The sequence below is a fragment of the Lepidochelys olivacea genome (genome assembly GCF_965140295.1).
Source record: "Lepidochelys olivacea isolate rLepOli2 genome assembly, chromosome: 4".
Lineage (NCBI taxonomy): Eukaryota > Metazoa > Chordata > Testudines > Cheloniidae > Lepidochelys > Lepidochelys olivacea.
The window spans coordinates 51863009-51882991 of record NC_140414.1 but is presented as its reverse complement, the minus strand read 5'-3'; positions in this window follow the sequence as shown (position 1 = coordinate 51882991).

Genomic DNA, 19983 nt, shown 5'->3' with positions numbered 1-19983 from the left:
CAGCACAAGATCTCCAGTGTTTTCTCTGCTAAATGTTATCTGCCCCCCATTCAGCATCCTAATGGATGTTTATTGTTTTTTTCCCGCTCCTACTATGGCTCTGAAGTGTCATTTCAGCAGGAGATAGTGAAGGTCTAGATGTCTCTCTGTCTACACTTTCTGTAGCCCAGTTTAAGAATTCTCTGCTGGTATTGCATACATTACTATCCTGTGAAGATGGATAGCTTTTGTCAAAGTGTCCTTAGAAGGTGATTCAGTTTAGTTTAGTGAGTTATTTCCCATATCATATACATTACAAAAGACATAAAACTGATTGGTAATAACTTTACTTATACAGTCAATGGTGGATTCTCATTTATCTACCTCCTTCCTAGATCTACTGTCCTAACTTTCCTTTCTTTTCAAGAAATGCTCTTCAATAGATTTTTCAAAATAGAATGTAAAGTGACAGAGTCAACTTAAAAAAAAAACCTACTATTTTTGCAAGAAATACTAATTTTGTATCATAAAAAATCAAAAGTAAGAAAAAATATTTCTCCAGTTGTTTACAATATGCAGTGTTGTTGAAGCTGTGTTGGTTCCAGGATATTAATATTGTCTCTATTTTTTTAAATGGTTGTTTGCTTTGTGTATTTAACAGCACTTTCACTGTTTCCCCTGAATAATCAGCTTGTTTCCCCTTTTGTTTGTGTGGGTCCTTCACAGCGACAGAGGGAATTTTTTTTTTTCAAAAAAATAGGAAAATGTGACTAGCTGCACAAAATTTGGCTGAGAGCACCTAGTAGCAAGTAACTATTTTTTAGAGATTGACTAGATTAAAAGTTGGTGTCCTTTCAATGTTTTTAAAAGCTGTCAGTCTGATAGCCTGGGAAATTGAAATCAAATCTATACAGCTACTGCACAGAAAGTGTGGCAGGAACACAAGCTTCCCCGCCATTGCACCAATAAACCTCTCTTTTTTTCCAAAGGATTACCGCCAGCGGTGAAACAGGAGTTCAGTCCCTGTGCCCAGTCGTTCCTTGGTCTCCATGCTGAGACCTAATTAGCACCAGGTTTCCTTGTCGGGGTCACAAAAAACCAAACACGCACTATTAACAGCCACCATCTAGTAATAATGATCCTCAAGGACAGATTATCTGCCTGTCTCCACTCCATTTGTGGCTCTCAGGAGGTGAGAAAGGAGTAAACACACTCAGGGCTTGTCTATACAGTAAATTAGTGTGTGGTGAGCCCTGGTGTGAATGTACAGCACATTAGCCTACTAACTTGCTGTATGGAGCCTTCTACCACATGCTAAAAGTTCCACAGTGCACATTGTGTACACTATATAAATAATCCATCACAAGTCCCTACTGGGGATTCTTCCGGCATGGAACAGTCCAAAGCAAGTGTATGGCTGCCACAGGAGCTCCTTTTCTCCCTCCTGCAGCCCCTGTGCAGGGAGCATGTCAGGGGTGGAAAGAGGCAAGGGAAGAGAGTATCTTGAATATGAGGTGCTCCAACTATCTTGGCTGTTGTATGGGGCCATAAACAGCTGGTGTTAAAGCTTCCCTCAGGTAGCTCTAACCTGCATTGAGGCTGGAGTTGAGAATCAAGGAGCCATATCTGCTATGACAGCTTCCTAGAGTGACAAGGCAGGTGAGGTAATATATTTTATGGGACCAATTTCTGTTTGTGAGAGACAAGAGCTTTCAAGCCACACAGGTCTTCTTCAACTTTGTGTGACTCCAAAGCTTGTCTCTCTCTTCAACAGAGTCGGTCCAATAAAAGATATTACCTCACCCACCTTGTCTCTTTAATATTCTGGGACCAACATGGCTACAACTACACGGCATACTGACAACTGTCAATCTGCAACAAAACTTTGAAACTGGCCTGAAATCAAGTCTGTAACTTAGAGGTGAAAGGCAACTGGATGTCTCAGAGCCTAACTGGAAGATATTTTCTCAGAAAATGATCAGCAAAAGTGTCTGTTTTGCCAATATATTTTTATTCCCTCCATCAGCCTTCATGAGGATTACAATTCTTTTTTAGTCCATTTTATTTATTGATAAGATAACCAAAACATGCAAGCTTTAATTGTTCAATAGGAGTAATAACGCTAATTTAATTAATGCTACTTATAACACCAACTCATTTAATATTAGTTATTTTACTTTTATGGGTTTCTAGTGCAGAAAAAAAAAGAATCAATGCTATTGTCATAAATATAAAGGAAAGGGTAACAACCGTTATGTATGCAGTAACATCAAATACCTCCTGGCCAGAGGTTCAGAATCACTTACCTTTAAGGGGTTAATCAGTTCAGTTAACCTAGCAGGCACCTGACCAGAAGGACCAATGGGGAAAGAAGATACTTTCAAATATGCAGGGTGGGGAGGGGGAGGTTTTGTTTTGTGCTCTTTGTTTTGTTCCCTCTTAGGACAAAGAGAGTCCAAGCAGGTAACCTAGCTCCTACTAAAATGATACATCTAAAATTACAGAAATTATATGTAATAGCAAGAAAATGTGTCAGATTATCTTTTGTTTTCGCTTGTAAATTTTCCCTGTGAGGGAGGTTTATACCTGTTTTGTAACTTTGAAGATGAGCCTAGAGGGGAATCCTGTGTGTTTTAAATCTTTTTATTACCCTGTAAAATTACCTTCCACTCTGATTTTACAGAGGTGCTTCTTTTACTTTTTTCTTAATAATAAAGTTCTTCTTTTAAGAACCTGATTGGTTTTTAGTGTCCTAAAAACCAAAGGGTCTGGTCTGTGCTCACCTTGTTAACCTATTAGTTGGTATATTCTCAAGCCTCCCCAAAAAAGGGGGTGAAGGGGCTTGGGGGATATTTTGGGGGGGATAGGGCTCCAAGTGGCCCCTCCCTGAATGTTTGTTTAAATCACTTGGTAGTGGCAGCAATACCATCCAAGGACAAGGAAAGGAATTTGTGCCTTGGGGAAGTTTTTAACCTAAGCTGGTGGAATATAAACTTAGGGGGTCTTTCATGTGGGTCCCCACATCTGTACCCCAAAGTTCAGAATGGGGAGGGAACCCTGACAGCTATACATTTGAAACAATCTCTAACTAGTTACAGATCCACTTCCTGAGTCTAGCTCTCTCTCATTTTTACAGCAATGAATTTATAGTGAAAGGCTTTTTACCAAGTATTTTATAATCTCAGTACAATATCAGAATAAACCTGTAAAAGATGGAATAGTCATTAGAAGAATGACTTAGTACTAGTCTGATTAGTACTCCTGATTTTCATTGTCATCTCTGCCACCAACTCTTTGTGTGGCCTCAGGTAATGTATGGAACCTCTCTTTTTCTGTTTTTCTACCTGCAAAATGAGCATTATAACACTTACCTATGTTGCTGCCAACAGTTATTGTGGGGCTTTATTATTTAATGCTTGCAAAGAGTTGTGTGCTCTTCAGATGAAGCATGATGTGTAGGTGTGAACTATTACTTTGTCTCTCTAATAATGTACTGTGCTTCTTTAAAAAAAAAGAAGAAGATGACATTTAGTAGGTGAGGGAAAAATTATGAAATTTCAGCTTTCCAAAATCTTATCTGGCAGGTTCTATAAAATCCTTATTTTTAGGTCATAAAATGGTTGCCTACTTTTCACAATTCTCCATTTGTCAACTTAAAACTGACATTTCCTGACTTTTTAATCCTTTGTTACTGGACCCAAAGAGAGAAAGGGTCAAATTATAAAGGCATTTAGATGGAAGCATGTATGGTACTTACAAAGAGCACCGAAGTGAATTAGTGTACCTCTTTAACCTTTTTGATTCCCCCATAGGGAACATTATGAATTATTATGAACAATAATTGCTTCTGATTGATTCAGGGATGAAAAGGTTGTAGGGTGCCATCATTTTTTGCCCATCTTAATTAATAGTCAATGGGCCAACACAACAGGGTCATCAGGCTTTGGTTCTGTGCTACAAGGGATAGAATTATTGGTTGGCTTGGACGGAATCCTTTAGGAAATTATGATGCCACCTTGTCTAAGATATCAGATTTCAAGAGGGTTGGGGAGAGACTTAGCCATGTTAACAGGCATTCTAAACAACACGCTTTTAACATATCAGTATGAAGATTAAATAAATTAAATAGCATTCCCTTCAGAAAACAGTTGTTATAGGTGATCTTAATTACTGAGTGGCTGAGAGCTCACATATGCCTGTCCAATATGGCATTTTAGTATCACTATATTATCTAGATGTAATGGGCACATTGAGCAACCATTTAGTTTCACAAAATACCAATATACAAGTGGTGTCCCTAATTCACAAATATCTGAAAGGATCACATACTGAATGATACAACATTGTGATAAAGTGTCATAGGTCTCAAAAATCAATGTGGGCCTTTTTAATGTAGGCTAAAAACATGTGGGTTAAATCCAGGCAACTCAAAGATGATTTATATATTTGTAAATTTTCTCTAACCTACTGGCATAGAAGGGTATTCTTAACATGGGGGAAAAAAGCTGTGAATAATGCAGGAGGTAAACAAGTGGACTAATGTTTGTAACTCCTTTCTCCTCCTCCTCACAACCTACAATATAAACCGTATTGCTAAATGAGTACAGGGACGGAGAGGCACTACAAGACAAAAGTTCTCTTATGATTTCCACCATCTAAATCTTTTTAGATACACCTTCAACATTTCCGTAATAGACAAATTCAAGCAAGTTGAGGGAAAGCATAGTAAAGGCCCAATCCTATGCACTTGTGCACATGTCCTAGCAGACAGAAATATTTCCAAATGCTGCCCTAAAATAAATACCACATGTCTTTAAGTGAATTTCACAAGAGCAGAGCCAGAAGATCTACACAACCTCAAAAAAAGGTTATCTAGTAACTTACAAACAATCTCACTGCTGTTGTTGCTATTCTGATGTTAAGAATATCCATAACACGGAATAGTCTTTCCAGCAAGTGCTTTACAAAGCAGAATTGTTAGGGCAAGCACAGTTGGAAGCAGGTTCAATGTACTGCAAAAGCTGACAGTAACTGTGCCAGATCCATAGAGCCCTGCGTGGATACAAAATTTGTATCTGCACCCAATCTGCAAATATTGTCTCCAGATATCAAGCAGATAGCCACACATTTTCAGAGCTCTACAGATACAGACAACACCAAAATGCACAGCAGATCCAAGACAGTTAGGGATTATAGCCCTAAGCAATATAGCTGAGGCCCCTCACTTTGTCACAATCATTGCTTTGAGTGAATAGCACCAAGTTACCTGGAATAATTTGTGCTCCTTACCCCAGACTATTTACTAGTTTTTTCCTGATGGCAACATTCATATCATGTTACCTGGGGGGAAGTCTCTAAACCCTTCCCTACATCGAGTAGCCATATTTTCTTCTTTTATAAAGTACCCTAAGGAACTCACTCGTCAAAAAAGTGGAGTAAATTTAGACAGCCACAGCAAATGCTTAATTTACAGTGCATTCTATACTCCTCCACCTCTAGATCTTCAGCACAATTGCATAGCACACTTAATTCTGTCATTTCTTTACATTTTGATTTTCTCCTAACTCCTTCAGGATTCTCTCATGGAGGCATCACAGTATAAAAGAAAAATGTGATATAATTTATAAGTAACTTTATGACAAAGGGACCATGACCTAAAAATTTTAAAAAGCAGTCATTAAAATACTGAATTACATTTTTATAAGAAAGAAGTTTCTAAGTTCTAAGAAGTTTATAAGAAAGAAGTAACTTACCCCTTTCATTGAATGGTAAGCAGTGACTATCAATTATTCAGATGTATGTATTTTTGCTGATTTTTACTATGAACAAATGTAAGTGATTCGGCCCAAGTCTGGGCTCAATAGATCTTTTATCTTTCCCTAGGCATCCACCATTCCTCTTGTGAGGTGGTGGTAGGGAAACCCAGACCCACCCTCTCCTCTGAGTTCCAGCCCAGGGCCCTTGAGATAAGCAGCTATGGTCTGTTTCTTATAATCCCTCAGTGGTTCCTGGGTTGCTTCCTACCTTTGCCTTCTTGCAGGCATCTGTCATAGAGTTGCACTCTCCAGCTTTTGCTTTCTGGAACTTCATTGCTCCATGCACCTTTATCCAGGCTGTTGCGAAGGAGCTTCCTCTTGGTGTCTTAGCTTCTCTAGCAATTGCCAGGAGCCTCTGCACCTTTGGTGCAGTCTCCCTTCAGGTCCAGTCCCAGGTTATAAACTCCCTACTGCAGTTCTCTCACATTGGGCCTGCAGTCCTTCCTTTATAGGAACCACACAGCTGGGTCTAAGAGTTAATGAGCTGCCTCCCCTCGAGGTATTACAGAATGGGTTATCTGGTCCGTCAGACTCCCCGTTAATCCTTTATTTGCCAGTACTGAGCATATAACCCATCACAGGGAAATTCACCACAACCATCTAGACCCCAAGTGTTCAGGCTCTGCACAGATTGACTTTGGGGAAACTGGGAAAGTGAGATTTGCCTTCCCTTCCCTTTGTTCCCCTCCACACCATCCAACCCAGGGCCAAAGTGCAGGGCTGTCAAACTGTCCCATGCAACTGCTACTCAGTTTAAGATGTGGAACAGCAGATCTTCAATGCCAGTTACCTGAGGCACTGGGGTACATAAACATGGATCAATAGCCCGCTTCCTGACCACTCTGGCCTACCACCAACGTGATCTATGCTGATCTTCATAGACCAGTGTAAAGATCTAGTGTGTGGAACTCAATGGTTGTGCAGACACATGGGCATGTCCACTCATCTGGCCAATCCCAGAGCAGCCACTCGGAGGTGTCCTCCACCTTGCACTGGTTCTCTGTACAAGTGACAAATTCCAAGCCGCTCCCCCACGCCTTTCCTTTTGTGGATTAAACTTTCTCTGTGTTTGAAATATAAAATGGTAATTTTCATACTCTTATGAGCTTTTGCATATCTCTCTCTCCCCTTCATTTGGCTCTTCTCCTCTCCACTGTCAGGTCCTTTACCACTATACTACAACCTGAAGAAGAGCTCAGTGTAAGCTCGAAAGTTTGTCTCTCTCACCAACATAAGTTCGTCACCTTATCACCTTACCCATCTTGCCTCTCTATTTGAATATGGTTACTTAACATGGCTGGGTGCCATTCTGCAATTGTAACGTTAATGGTTAAGGCTGCTAGAACTTCTTGTTCAGACATTTTTATTACTATTTAGACTTAAAGTAAATAAGAATAAAAATAAATACTCATTGACAAGAAAAGAAACAGATTAACTTGATTGGAAAAAATTGGCACATGAGCCTAAATACCTAATAGACCATCATGTTCAGATCCCAGGTTGTGTTTAGACACATTATCTCGGGGTGGGCAGCTGCAACATTTAGATCTGGATCTAAGTTTGGTTGGGAACAACCCTGGCTGGATTTGAACACTCCATCCCTCCCATAGGTTCACATCTATAGTTTTAGCTTGGACCCATTTCTAAATAAAGCAAATTCAAATGAGAAGCCACCCAGATATAACATGGCATATCAATTTTGAATATCAATTTATAATGCAATGGAAGCAGATGGTACATTCAAGCACCACCAGAGAAAAACTATTTGTTTTTTGGTGAATATTCCCCCCCTCCCTTTAAAACAAAGATATACTTAGTCTTTCTATTTCCATTGCTGAACTTTTTAAACACTTAAATAAAAGTTTCCAGTATAAGTGAGAATTGTGTAAGCTGATCCTTGGAAGCATATGCAGCTTTTCCACCAGAAATAATATCCTCCATTCCTGACACTACTCTTCAAGCCTACGAGTGTCTACTGTAGAAAATGAATATTTTTGCAATGATTAGCCCTGGGATCCCAGTCCTTTCTGTATTGGGAGGTGAAAGGTGGGGGAGGCTTAAGTACTTAGTTCCAAAACACAGACAGGTTTTACAGTTATTTATAAAAAGCATAACTTAAATTCAAGATGGCGCTCACAGGTCACTTTCTGGTAATGATTTTACTGCATTACATATAAGCATGGTGAGAAAGCAAGCACCTCACACATTCTATATCTTCTTCAGGTCACCTAGGCAGGGAGAAGACTCTGAACTGGTTACTATCCCTATTCTTTTAGCTAGGGATTTATAAGGAAACAGCTAACTTTTGTGTTTCCTGTCCTGATTGCCAATTGCTTGCACCAAAGGGGTCAGCGCATGTTCCCCTACTTTTAGCAGACAAACCCTTCAAATGAGTAGCTATTGGTATCTTGGGCCCCTTGGAGAAAAGTGTGAGGGGACACCAGCACATACTGGTAGTGGTCAATTACACCACATGGTATCCAGAGGCAACCCCCCTGTGCTCAACCATGGCTCAGAACAGCAGTGAGGGAAATAGTACAGTGCTGCTTTCGTATGGGCTTACCCACAGAGGTCCTTACAGACCAAGGAACAAACTTTATAACCTGTTTACTGCACCAGACTTGGGCCCTCGTAAAGGTTAAACCCCCTTAAAACCTTGGTGTGCCATCCACAAATAGTTTAGTAGAAACTTGTAACCAAACCTTAAAGGGTATATTTTAAAAAGTTTGTAAAAATGGACCTCTGAAAAAGGACTGACTACTGCCATACCTGTTTGCTGTACTAGGAGTGCCATAAGCTTCAACTGGATTTTCTCCCTTAGATGTATTATATAGCCAGCAGCCCCAGGAAATCCTCAATTTACTTAAACATGAGAAGAACATCCTTGCCATTCCCAAAAATGTGTAACAATATTTTATGCAGATGCACAAACTCCTAGACGGCATATCACAGCTTGCTCAAGAGAACCTGGAATGGGCTCAACAAACTCAGGCCCGATATTATAATAGAGGGGCCCAGGAAAGGATTTTCAAGGGAGATCAGGTCCTACTATTACAGCCCAATATTGAGAGTAAGCTTTTGGCCAGACAACATGACCCTTATGAGTTTGTGCAAAGGACTGAGGAAGTGGACTACAAAAAACAAACAAAATAACAAACAAATGTATCATATAATCTATTGAACCACGGAGAACCCACCAGATAACATGAGCCTGAAGTGCAATCTACCACAAGCCCTGTGGATGAAGCTATAGAGCTAATCCCCCCGCACACACATTTGCAATAGCAGGCCAGAAAACCGTTGGAGTATTTCAGCACTCTGTTTTCCTCACAGTTGTATCGGACTCACCTCCTGGCCCATCACATCCAAATAAACTCAGGGGCAAAGCTTGAATATAAAACTGAATGGATTCCAGAGAAGCTCCAAGGGGCTATGGAGCAAGAGGTCAGGCAATGTTAGAAATCCAACATTGAGAAATCCAAAAGTCCTTGGTGCAGTCCGATCATGCTGGTGCCTAAGCCAGATGGCACAACCCAATTTCATGTTGATTTTTGAAGGCTGAATGCAGGTTCACGATTTGATGCCAACACCATGACCTGAGTCAACAAGCTACTGGACCAACTTGGGAAAGCTAAGTACATTACAACACTAGACTTGACAAAAGCATATTAGCAAATACCCCTTATGCCAGATTTGAGAGAAAATACAGCATTTACCACCACTCTAGGGCTGTTCCAGTTTACATCCATGCCCTTCAGTTTGCACCTTTCAGCACCTCATGGACGACATACTTCGTCTCCACTGACAGGTTGCAGCAGCCGATCTTGATGATGTGGTGATCTTCAGCCCAGATTAGCAATCACATTTTATCCATGTAACATTTGTACTGCAGCCACCAAGAGAAGCCGGGATCATGGCAAATCCAAAGAAAAAACAATTTAGAATTCAGAAGACGAAATATTTGGGAAATCTGGTAGGAAATGGGAAAATAAAATCTCTTCAGGATGAAACAGAGGCCCTGAGGAGAACCCCAATTCCAGGGACCAAAACCAAACTTGAGTCCTTTTGGGCCTAGTGAGTTATAACCGTCACTTCATGTCCCATTTGGCTGCCTCATTCATGGACCTCATGAAGACACTGGAGATGAAAGCAGTCTGGTGGACTCCAGAGTTTCAAAAGGCATTTCAAAGGCTAGATGACATCTTCTATACCCAGACTTTTCATTATTCTTTGTTTTACACACAGATGCACCCGAAGTAGGCTTAGGGGCCATACTTTCACAAAACCTCCAGGGAGTAGAACATCCAGTATTCTATTTAAGCAGGAAACTCCAACAACAAGAGACCAAGTGCTCTACCATAGAGAGGGTGCCTAGCCATATGGAAGGCAGTAGTAGCCCTGCGACATTACCTGCGAGGAGCTTTGTTTCAGATTTTCATAGACCACTGTTCCTTAAAGTCGATGGAGGCAATGAAAGATAGTGCAACCTTTGCATTATACAGTGGTACCTAGAGTTACAGCCCTATGCTTTCATGATACAACACTGACTAGGATCTCAGGATGGGAATGCAGACTTTTTCTCCCAACTAGGAAGATCATTACCCCTGAATAAGACCCACACCCAGATTCTTCTCTGCAGGAGGAGGTATGTGATAGAGGGTGGCAGTCCTTCGTGGCTTCTGGATGGAGGCCCCACTGCTCTGCTGCACCCCAACCCAGGAAACAGTTATCTTATAAAGAAAAGAGCAGCCATTTTGGAAACCATTTTGGAAGATCTGGTCTTTCAGCAGCCTGAAGGGGTGCAGATTAACAGCTAATCAAGGGCCAGAAGGTTGAAATAAAAGGACCAAGTATTTTCCTAGCTGGAATCAAAGGAGTGAGGAGGGATGCTCACTCTGCTACAGCCAGAGGAACCAGGCTGGGCCAGAGCTTAGTACTGGTCACAATCTGAAGCAAGAGCTATGAGGAAAGACTGCTAATTCAATTCTGACGAGGGAATTTAACCCAGAAAGGGTAAGAAGCAATTTTTGTTTATAATTGGCCCTGAAGGACAAGGAACCGTTTCTATCTTTCTTATACCCTGGAAGGGGTTTTGGACTGTGTGACATGGTCAGAGGGCTGTCACAGAAGACCCACAAGTGCAGGGGGAGTTGGTAGCTGAAGGGATGGCAGCACTGCAACCAGATGACCAGAGAGTGCAACCCACCACATAGGACCAGGGTGCTTTTGCTGTCTTTGAGCTTCGTGACGGCACCTAAGGGATTTTCCCCTCAGTGAATGAAGGTAACCTTGGGTTAAAATCAGACTTACATTAACAAGTAAAATAAACATCAGGAAACTGATTATTGTAAAGTCTTTACTTATACACCTCACTGTATTTTCATAGCATTTATAAATAAAGTAGACACAGCTCAGGTATAAATAAATGTAAATCACATGTTTATGTTCACAGATTGAACCTCACTTTTCTCTGAATCTGTTGATAGCCTGTTATTCCAGTAATCTGAAGCAGGAACAATTTCCCCCAAAAGATTGAATTATTTTTTACATTTACAATGCAAAATAGAGACAAACTGTATTTTCCATTACCAATTAAATGCCTACCCATTCCTCAACCAGGTAAATTGCTATTAACAGCCTGCTAAGTTATTTTGGGGACTATTTTGAGCAGAACTATTCCGGTTGCTCTAATTACGACTTCTAAAATTAATATTTAAATTTTATAATTGCTGGACTGTGGCATCCTGAGAAATAATAATTACCTGTCTGATTGCAAAGTTGAAGTGAGCTGTTTCATGCATATACTTCTTTTTAATCTTGCTGCCTGTATCCCTATCCGCTTGAACAATGTTATTAAGTTCTGAAGTTGATTATATGGGTTGGTTTGTGAGTCAGCCAGCCAGCACTTCAGGCACCTAAAAATAATGTTATTTTATTTTGTTAAGAAAAGAAATGCCTGCACCCATTTGAGCAATGTGAGCTGGATTTTAGAATGAATATGAAGACTGATCCAGTCAGTTCAGAAATCTCACATCAAACCAAGCATCTTTTGAGCTGGATGTAGGGAGAGAGGGAAAATATTTTGATAAATATTAGTTCTCTCTTCTTGATACCAAACCAACTTCACACCTTAACTGAGGGTATCATCAAATCTGGCACTCTCAGTTACACCAGTGCCTGTTTTGAAGTCTGATACACTTTAAAGTGCAGGGAAGAGCAATGCATTCTGAACTGGAATACAAGGTTTGATTAAATCAGAACCTAGTAGATATTGTCTTGGATTTTTTACGCTTTGTAATAGATTATAATCAGAGGTAGAGGCATCTTAAGGGTTTGGGAAACGGAGTTCAGTATGAGAATGTGAACGAGGATGGCATCACATTCCAAGAACAGAGATGAGCATGGGTGAATTTATGAAACACGCAGTGGAAGAAAAAGTTCTCGGGAGGCACAGTTAGATAGGATGACTTTTTGTGCCGCCGTTAAAGGGTCCTCAAAGAAAGTTGCAGTCTTTTTCAGATATACTTCAGGGGTCATTCTAAGGGTATGATGTGCCAGTTTAATTTCTTTTCTAGCTCTGACATATAGGCAGAAGCTACAGAGGGTGGTGCACTGATTCAAATAACTTAACTTGTGTCTAAACCTTGTTCTATTGGCAGGAGAGACTTGAAATTAAAGCTGGACAAAAAAATTTCAACAAATTGTTTTTTCACCTAAATGCATTTTTTCGGGGCCCAAAGCTGTTTGCCAAATTCAGGTTTAATTCAATGAATAGTTTTGATTGGGGAAAAAAATTGAAAGGGTTGAAACATTTTGTTTCATTTGTTTCAATTGATTCATTTCTAAGGATTTTGTTTTGACTTGATTCAAAACAGCATTTCAAATTTGGCCTATTTAAAAAACAAAAACAAACCCAAAACAGCCAAACTGAAATAAAACACTTGGGGGGAAAATTGTTTCACATCAACTGAAACATTTTCTTTGACTCAAAAGTAATTGAAAAAACAGGGTTAAAAATTAGTTTTGTTTTTTGGTTCAATGAAAAAAAAAAGAAAAAAAAAAGTTTTTCTTTCAAATTAGACCTTCTGTGTGCCCCCCCCCCACACCCTCAGATTTTTCAATTTTGCCCCCAATCTGAAACTCCACTGTTTGCTCAGCTCTACTTGCAGTACTTACTAACCTCTGGACTACCATAATTTCCACTACCCAGATAACCTTCCATGACAGGCAAGTAATAGGGGTAGTCCTCAATGTAAAATTCAACCTTTTCCTCTTTAGTGAAGAAAGAATCCCACATAGCTTCCCATGAACACCACTAGATTTGCTGCCTCTTCTCCTACTGGAATGCCCAATATTTTCATATTCTTGGTTCTCAATAGCTACAGAGGCACACATTTCCTGATCACCACATCTTTCTACAGTACAGGTCTGGAGAAACTCCTGCTTGTTCATATAACAGTGGTCGGTATTCTCTTAATGTGATAATTCAAGGGCTAGTCCCATGGTGACAAATCAGAAATAAGAAACTTTCAAACTCCATTGCAGCAAAACAGTGGGTTAGGAAGCCCACTAATTCACCAAAAACTTCTCAGCAGGCAGGCCTGTCTTACTACCCCTCCCACTTGAAGAGACAGGGGGAAAATGATTAGTTGGCTATTCCCTAAACAGATTGGGAAGAGAAATGAGTCATTTGAAGACCCTGATTTTCGAAGCTAGATACAAAGCAGTACACATTCCTAAGTAGTTAGTACAAACTGAGGGTTACATTCTGTAATGTGTTTCCTAAGAGACTCAACTCAGAAGGTGCAGTCCAGGGTCTGACTGACTGACAAAACTAGCTTTACTTCAACTTTGTGCTCTCCAGCTTCAGGGAGGACTGAAATGGCCTCCAGTGTAAGTTAGACCCTTCATATCTCCCAGGGCCATGCAGCAGCACAGAATCTCCCATAATCTTCGCACTCAAGATTCAACCCCCAGCATTTTCTTTGTACAAGATCTTACAAGGGAATACAGCAGATGGCCATTTTTACTGGCCCTATGCTGCTCTCCTCCTGAAGGAATTCTCCCCCAGATCTTTTAAACACCTGTAATGCCCCATAACACTGCCACAATGACAACTGAGGCCAGAGTGGTGAGGCAGAATCAACCCCTCGGTGTTCCAAACAATCAGGTGGTTTTATATCTAGCCATTGGTACACACAAATGCCCACTTTGCAATCAGGGCAAATTATACTTCTCTCCGCTTTTTTCTTTCTTCTCGAAACAAAATAATAGTCGTAGCCTCTTTTCACATAGAAGTCTTTCTATGCCTCCAATAATTTTCATTGCTTATCTATATTTCAGCTGTACCCTTTTTGAGTGAGGTGACTCCAGGGTCCACACAACTAATGTATGGTTTCAGAGTAACAGCCATGTTAGTCTGTATTCGCAAAAAGAAAAGGAGTACTTGTGGCACCTTAGAGACTAACCAATTTATTAGAGCATAAGCTATCGTGAGCTACAGCTCACTTCATCAGATGCATATCGTGGAAACTGCAGCAGACTTTATATATACACAGAGAATATGAAACAATACCTCCTCCCACCCCACTGTCCTGCTGGTAATAGCTTATCTAAAGTGATCATCAGGTGGGCCATTTCCAGCACAAATCCAGGTTTTCTCACCCTCCACCCCCCCCCCACAAATTCACTCTCTACTAATTCACAACTAATGTATATAACTGTACGTGTTTCTTTGTATTCATTTTAATTCCGACAGCCCATTTTTATGTATTTCATTTAGTTTTTATTTCTAAGATATATTGCACATGCTATTAGTTTACATGATTATAGTGATATTTCTTGCTAATTCCATAGTTGTCTAATTATTATCAAGTGGAACTATATTTTGTAAAATTCTTTAGAGCACATTTTAAAGAAGAAAACAATAGAAAACAATTTGGATAAGTCAGCAAACTATTGCTTGATTTATGTGTTTGTCAAGCTTGTCAATAAGAAGTTATGATATTTTCATCTTAATTACCATGCTTTGAAAAGTGCTTCCCTAATTCAAATCAGAACTGTACTGCAGAATGTATCTCATAGTTTTAATTGTATCAAAATCGTGCACCGTTTTCAGTAATTAACAAGTCTCCATAATTATGGGTGCATGGGGCTTTCTGTGTTTTACTGCAAAGTGAAAATGTTGAAAGTCAAGATATCTCAGTGGGAGAAGGACATAAAAATCTTACAATAGATGCTTATATTATTTTTTTTTCTTATTCTGGTGGTGAGTTTATATAAATTTCAAACTAACGTTTTCTTTCATTCACTGACTTTGAGAATTGCTTGCTTAACCTTGAACCTATAAATAACTAGTTCCTTAAGCATGATATTATTAATACAGTACTTGGAATGTGGCAATTATATTGCAATATGTCAATATGAAGAATAGGCTATGTCCTGAGACTATGCACCTTGGTTTTGATCTGGTCATGTGGTCCTAGTCAAATCTCACTTTGTTTATTTTCAAGCCTGCATGAAGTAAACATGGGAGCAGATGGAGGGAACTCTCAGATTCCTGACCTTCTTTAAAATTTTGCTGTACATAAGCTGTGAAAAAAACCAGCCCCATAAAGGCATTCTAAATTTTGAAGCGATAAGGTCGACAGGACTACTACAAAGATGGGTCAGCCTGCATTAAAGTGAGAAAGAATTCTTGTAAGGCTGGTCAAAAATGTTCTGTCAAATGTTTTTGATGGAAAAAATTGGTTATTGATGAACAATTTCTTTTCTTTTATTTGCAAATGTGTCTGCTTTCTATAGAAAATTTGGAATTTTTTTTTTTTTGTCAAAAGAAATGCCCAACCTGTGAAATATTTTGGATGAAATGCTTGATGTACCAATTCCCAGGAAGCACTGCGGTGGCAGTTCTACACTGAATTATTTTGGTTTATGGATGAAATATTTAAGTTTTTGATATTTCATCAAAAAGACAAAAGTTTCTGAGGAAAGTTTTTTTTTTAATTTTTGTCAGAATTTTCAATGGGAAAAAACATTTTCCTAACGAGTCTAAGGAAAAATTGATGGAGGCCAAGCTTGTTTGGTTTTGTGGGAGTTGACTGAGTTTGATGGCATCAGAACTGGTTCACTGGAGAAGTAAAGATGTGCCAACAGAAATTAAATATACATGGATCTGGAGACATGTGGTGGTGGTGGTGGTGGGTGATATGGCGGTGCAAGTATGTCTCACTCTGGACAGCTAGTTTAACTCTTAGTTAAGTAGGTGTAGGACAAGATTTTTTAAAGCTATGTTATGCATCTTATTGTGAGAGAATGAGTAACCTGTGCCTTGTGATAGTGGAGAAACCATACCATGGACTGCCCCTCAGGCCTATTCTGAATATGTTGGTGCTGCCTGCTGTCCCACATTCCATGACATAAGGTCAGGGGGAGAAGGGGATCTTTAATGTTTGAGTGGGTTAAAGTTTTCTTCTGTATACCCTCCTGACACAAATGCTGCTGCTATGTCTGAGGCTATTTCAGAGCCTGTTGGTTATTGCCTTCTTGAATGTTGCTGTCTCTTCTCGCCTCTGGATAATGTCTTCTTCCTCTTCCTCCCACCTCTCTATGTCCCTGCCTCTGTGCCCCCTTTTCATTATGCTAAGTATAAGAATAGGTTGTGAAAACTGAATAATTTACATAGGGAACTGAGGTCCCCTTGAGGTCCCCAACCAAATGGGTTTGGTGATGGCCCCAAAAATGTTTATACAATCCCCACCACTAAATATAGATTGAAGATGATCTGCACCAGCAAACACAAATGAAGGTCAGGAAACGGGTGTAGGGATATCTCCCCTCTCTTTTAAAGGGGGTGGGGGAGAGGGAAACTGAGAGAATCTCCTGACCTGACATGAATTTTCCCCCAAAGTAAACATTTTGATTTTGATTAAACTGGTATTTTTTCTCCCAGCTCTAAAGTTAGTAAGGATGAATCTGGAGCTAGAGGGGTGTGTGCAGGGCTGGAGATCAGAGTTTGTGCAGCTTACAAAGTAAAATTCCTTAACTACAGAAATTGAAGACAAGTCATATAATATTCATTTTCCAAAATGTATTAAAAACAAATACTCTAATCTCTAGTTTTGTTATCAGAGATTTAAAATTGTTGATATATGGAGTTGATCTAGCATCTTTAATAGTTCATATTTCTAGTGGCCTTTTTTTCTCCAAGTCAAGAGATAAAGTGTATTGCAGATTTATCTTCTCTGTTTTTAAAATAGCTTCTGTCAGAGATTCAGTTTTCATCTGCAGATCTGTCTATCGTCATCCACAAAAGTACATGAAGGTAACAATGCTACATTTAGAACCAACTTTCCCTATAAAAGTAATGGTCTCTTCATTTTCTCAGAAGATTAATTATTTATAGCTGTACATTAGCTTCAATAGTGTATATTGTGACAGATGGCTACAAAAGAGTGGTCAAAGGTAGATACATTAATTCCAGGTTAAGCAGGTCCCTGGGTAAAATAACAGGGACTATTCCAGAACACTCAGGAACTTTCTAGAACTAATGAAGGCAGGCAGGCTAATTAGGACACCTGTAGCCAATTGGGAAGCTGCTAGAATTAATTAAGGCTAATCAGGACACCTGGTTTAAAAAGGCTCTCACTTCAGTTAGTGAGGTGTGCACAAGGAGCTGAAAGTGAGAGGGTGTGCTGCTGGAGGATTGAGGGGTACAAATGCTATCTGGCAACAGGAGGAAGGTCCTGTGGTGAGGATACAGAAGGTGTTGGGAGGAGGCCATGGGGAAATAGCCCAGGGAGTTGTAGCTGTCACACAGGTGTTACACAAAACACTATAGACAGCTGCAGTCCACAGGGCCCTGGGCTGGAACCCGGAGTAGAGGGTTAGCCTGGGTGCCCCCCCCGTCCCCCCAATTCCCTATTGAATATAGGAGGAGTTGACTTGGACTGTGGCTCCCACCAGAGGGGAAGGTCCCTGGCCTGCCCCCTGACCCACTAGGTGGACCAGCGGAGACTGAGGGGATTGTTCTCCTTCCTTTTCCCCATGCTGGCCAGTGATAAGGTTATACGAGTGAACAGCAGATTTGAGCCATGAAAGTGGCCAAACTGAGGGCTACCGTGAATCTCTGAGGTGAGCAAAATCTGCCAATAAGTGCAGGACCCACCAAGGTAGAGGAGGAACTTTGCCACAACATTTTATATATATATATTCTAACTCTAGTTTTTAAACTGTAGAGATTTGCACTTTCTACTCTTTGGCTCAATAAACGGAAATAAAGTCTTTTATAGTCAAAAATCAATGATCATTTGGAACCGTTCAAGCTGCACATTTAAAGCCTGATTAGTGAGAATAACAACAGTTCCAAGGAACAAAACTGTGATTGTATTAAGTAGAACTGACAAAAGTCCCATTAGGAAATGACTCACTCTTCTATGTTTTCCTATAATGCCACTTTTTAAAACAAAAAGTCACATTTTTTCAGGCAGCTGACAGACAGAAACTGAAATTCACCTGAATTGTTTCTGTATTTACTGAAAAAGAGTTTTATAATAAAGATTATACTGCCATCTATTGGATGACACTATTCTACAGATAAACCATCTCATTTCTCTTCCTGGATTTATAAGGCCAAATAAATTAATGTGAGTGGTTCACAAGATTTCCTTTGAAAATGTACTGATAATTACATAGCCATTCTTTTTTTTTAGCAGTATGTGTATTTCAGGTAAACAGATTTGTCTTCAGGTTGCTACCACCACCAAATTATCTGAAGAGAGAGATTCTACCATGGTGTCAAAAGAAGGCTTAATGGAAAAATCACTGAAACAAAAATACTGTGGAAATACTACCTTCCATCTTACAGAGATCATGTGGAGATGTTTTTATTCATGATCTCAGTCAGTAGAATGGCATCACTTGCTGTGTGGAAGAAAAGATCACATAGCCAGCAATACTTTGTATTATCTTCTGACACAAAGAGACTTCATGAAAACTTTAAAAGTAATCCAATGAAGCTTAGGGAAAACGTGTTACGCATGTGAGACTGATTTTAGGTTCTGACAGAATTTTAATTGAAAGTTCTGGCAGTGCATGTTGTTTTTACCTAGAGCATCAATCGATATCTTAGACATGACATGTGCCTGTCTGTGTAATATCTAGATGGCAGGTTGTATAGACACCCGGTCAATATATTTGTCTGAGTGTTATTATAGTAGTTTAGTGCATTACCTAATAGGACCTCATAGAAGTAACTGGGTGAACTAAAATGAAGGAAAGTCAAAGCTTAATTGCTGAGAGTAAATTGAGAAAAGTCTCCTACTGCTGCTACTCCCATTGATATTCTAGAGTGGGGAGGCTTTAAAGCACAGTTCCATTCTGAAAATCATTATGTAAAAATGACACCTTCTCACTGAATAGATCTATACTCTTTGTGTATTCTATGTCACACCTACTTATTTTGACTAAAGTAAGGGGTTACTAGTTTACATTTTTTATCACCACAACTGTAGGAGAGTGAGATAGTCTTTTGATCATATGCAAGCCAGAAGCCATGTCTATACTACCACTTATGTCGGCAAAACATACGTTGCTCAGCGGTGTGAAACAAACACCCTTCTGAGCGACATAAATTTCACCAGCATATGTGGGTGTATGCACAGTGCTATGTCAGTGGGAGAGCTTGTCCTGCAAACATAGCTACTGCTGCTCGTTGAGAGTGGTTTAATTATGTCAACAGAAGAGCTTGCTCCTGTCGACATAGAGCAGCCACACGAGAGATCTTACAGCCGCACAGCTGCATTGATACAGCTGTGCCGCTGTAAGGTCTCTAGTGTAGAGAGAGTCATATATATAATCTAGTATATTTATGATGCTCTTATTGTTCATGTATGACCTAGAAAAGAACCCAGATTGACTTTCTGGTTCTAAGTTGAATTTATAAGGCTGCTAGTTAGATTTTTTTTTCTTTGCCTGTAAACTGATCAGATTTGATTTGGAATCACTGAGACAAAATTAAGATGGAACCTCACAATGTCATTTTTACAGACACTTTGCAGAATAGAATTGCACTTTAAAACTTAATTGAAAAAACTATTATTGTTGGAAACTGACAAGTTTAGATAGGGTGACCAGATAGCAAGTGTAAAAAATCGGGACGGGGGTGAGGGGTAGGGGCCTATATAAGAAA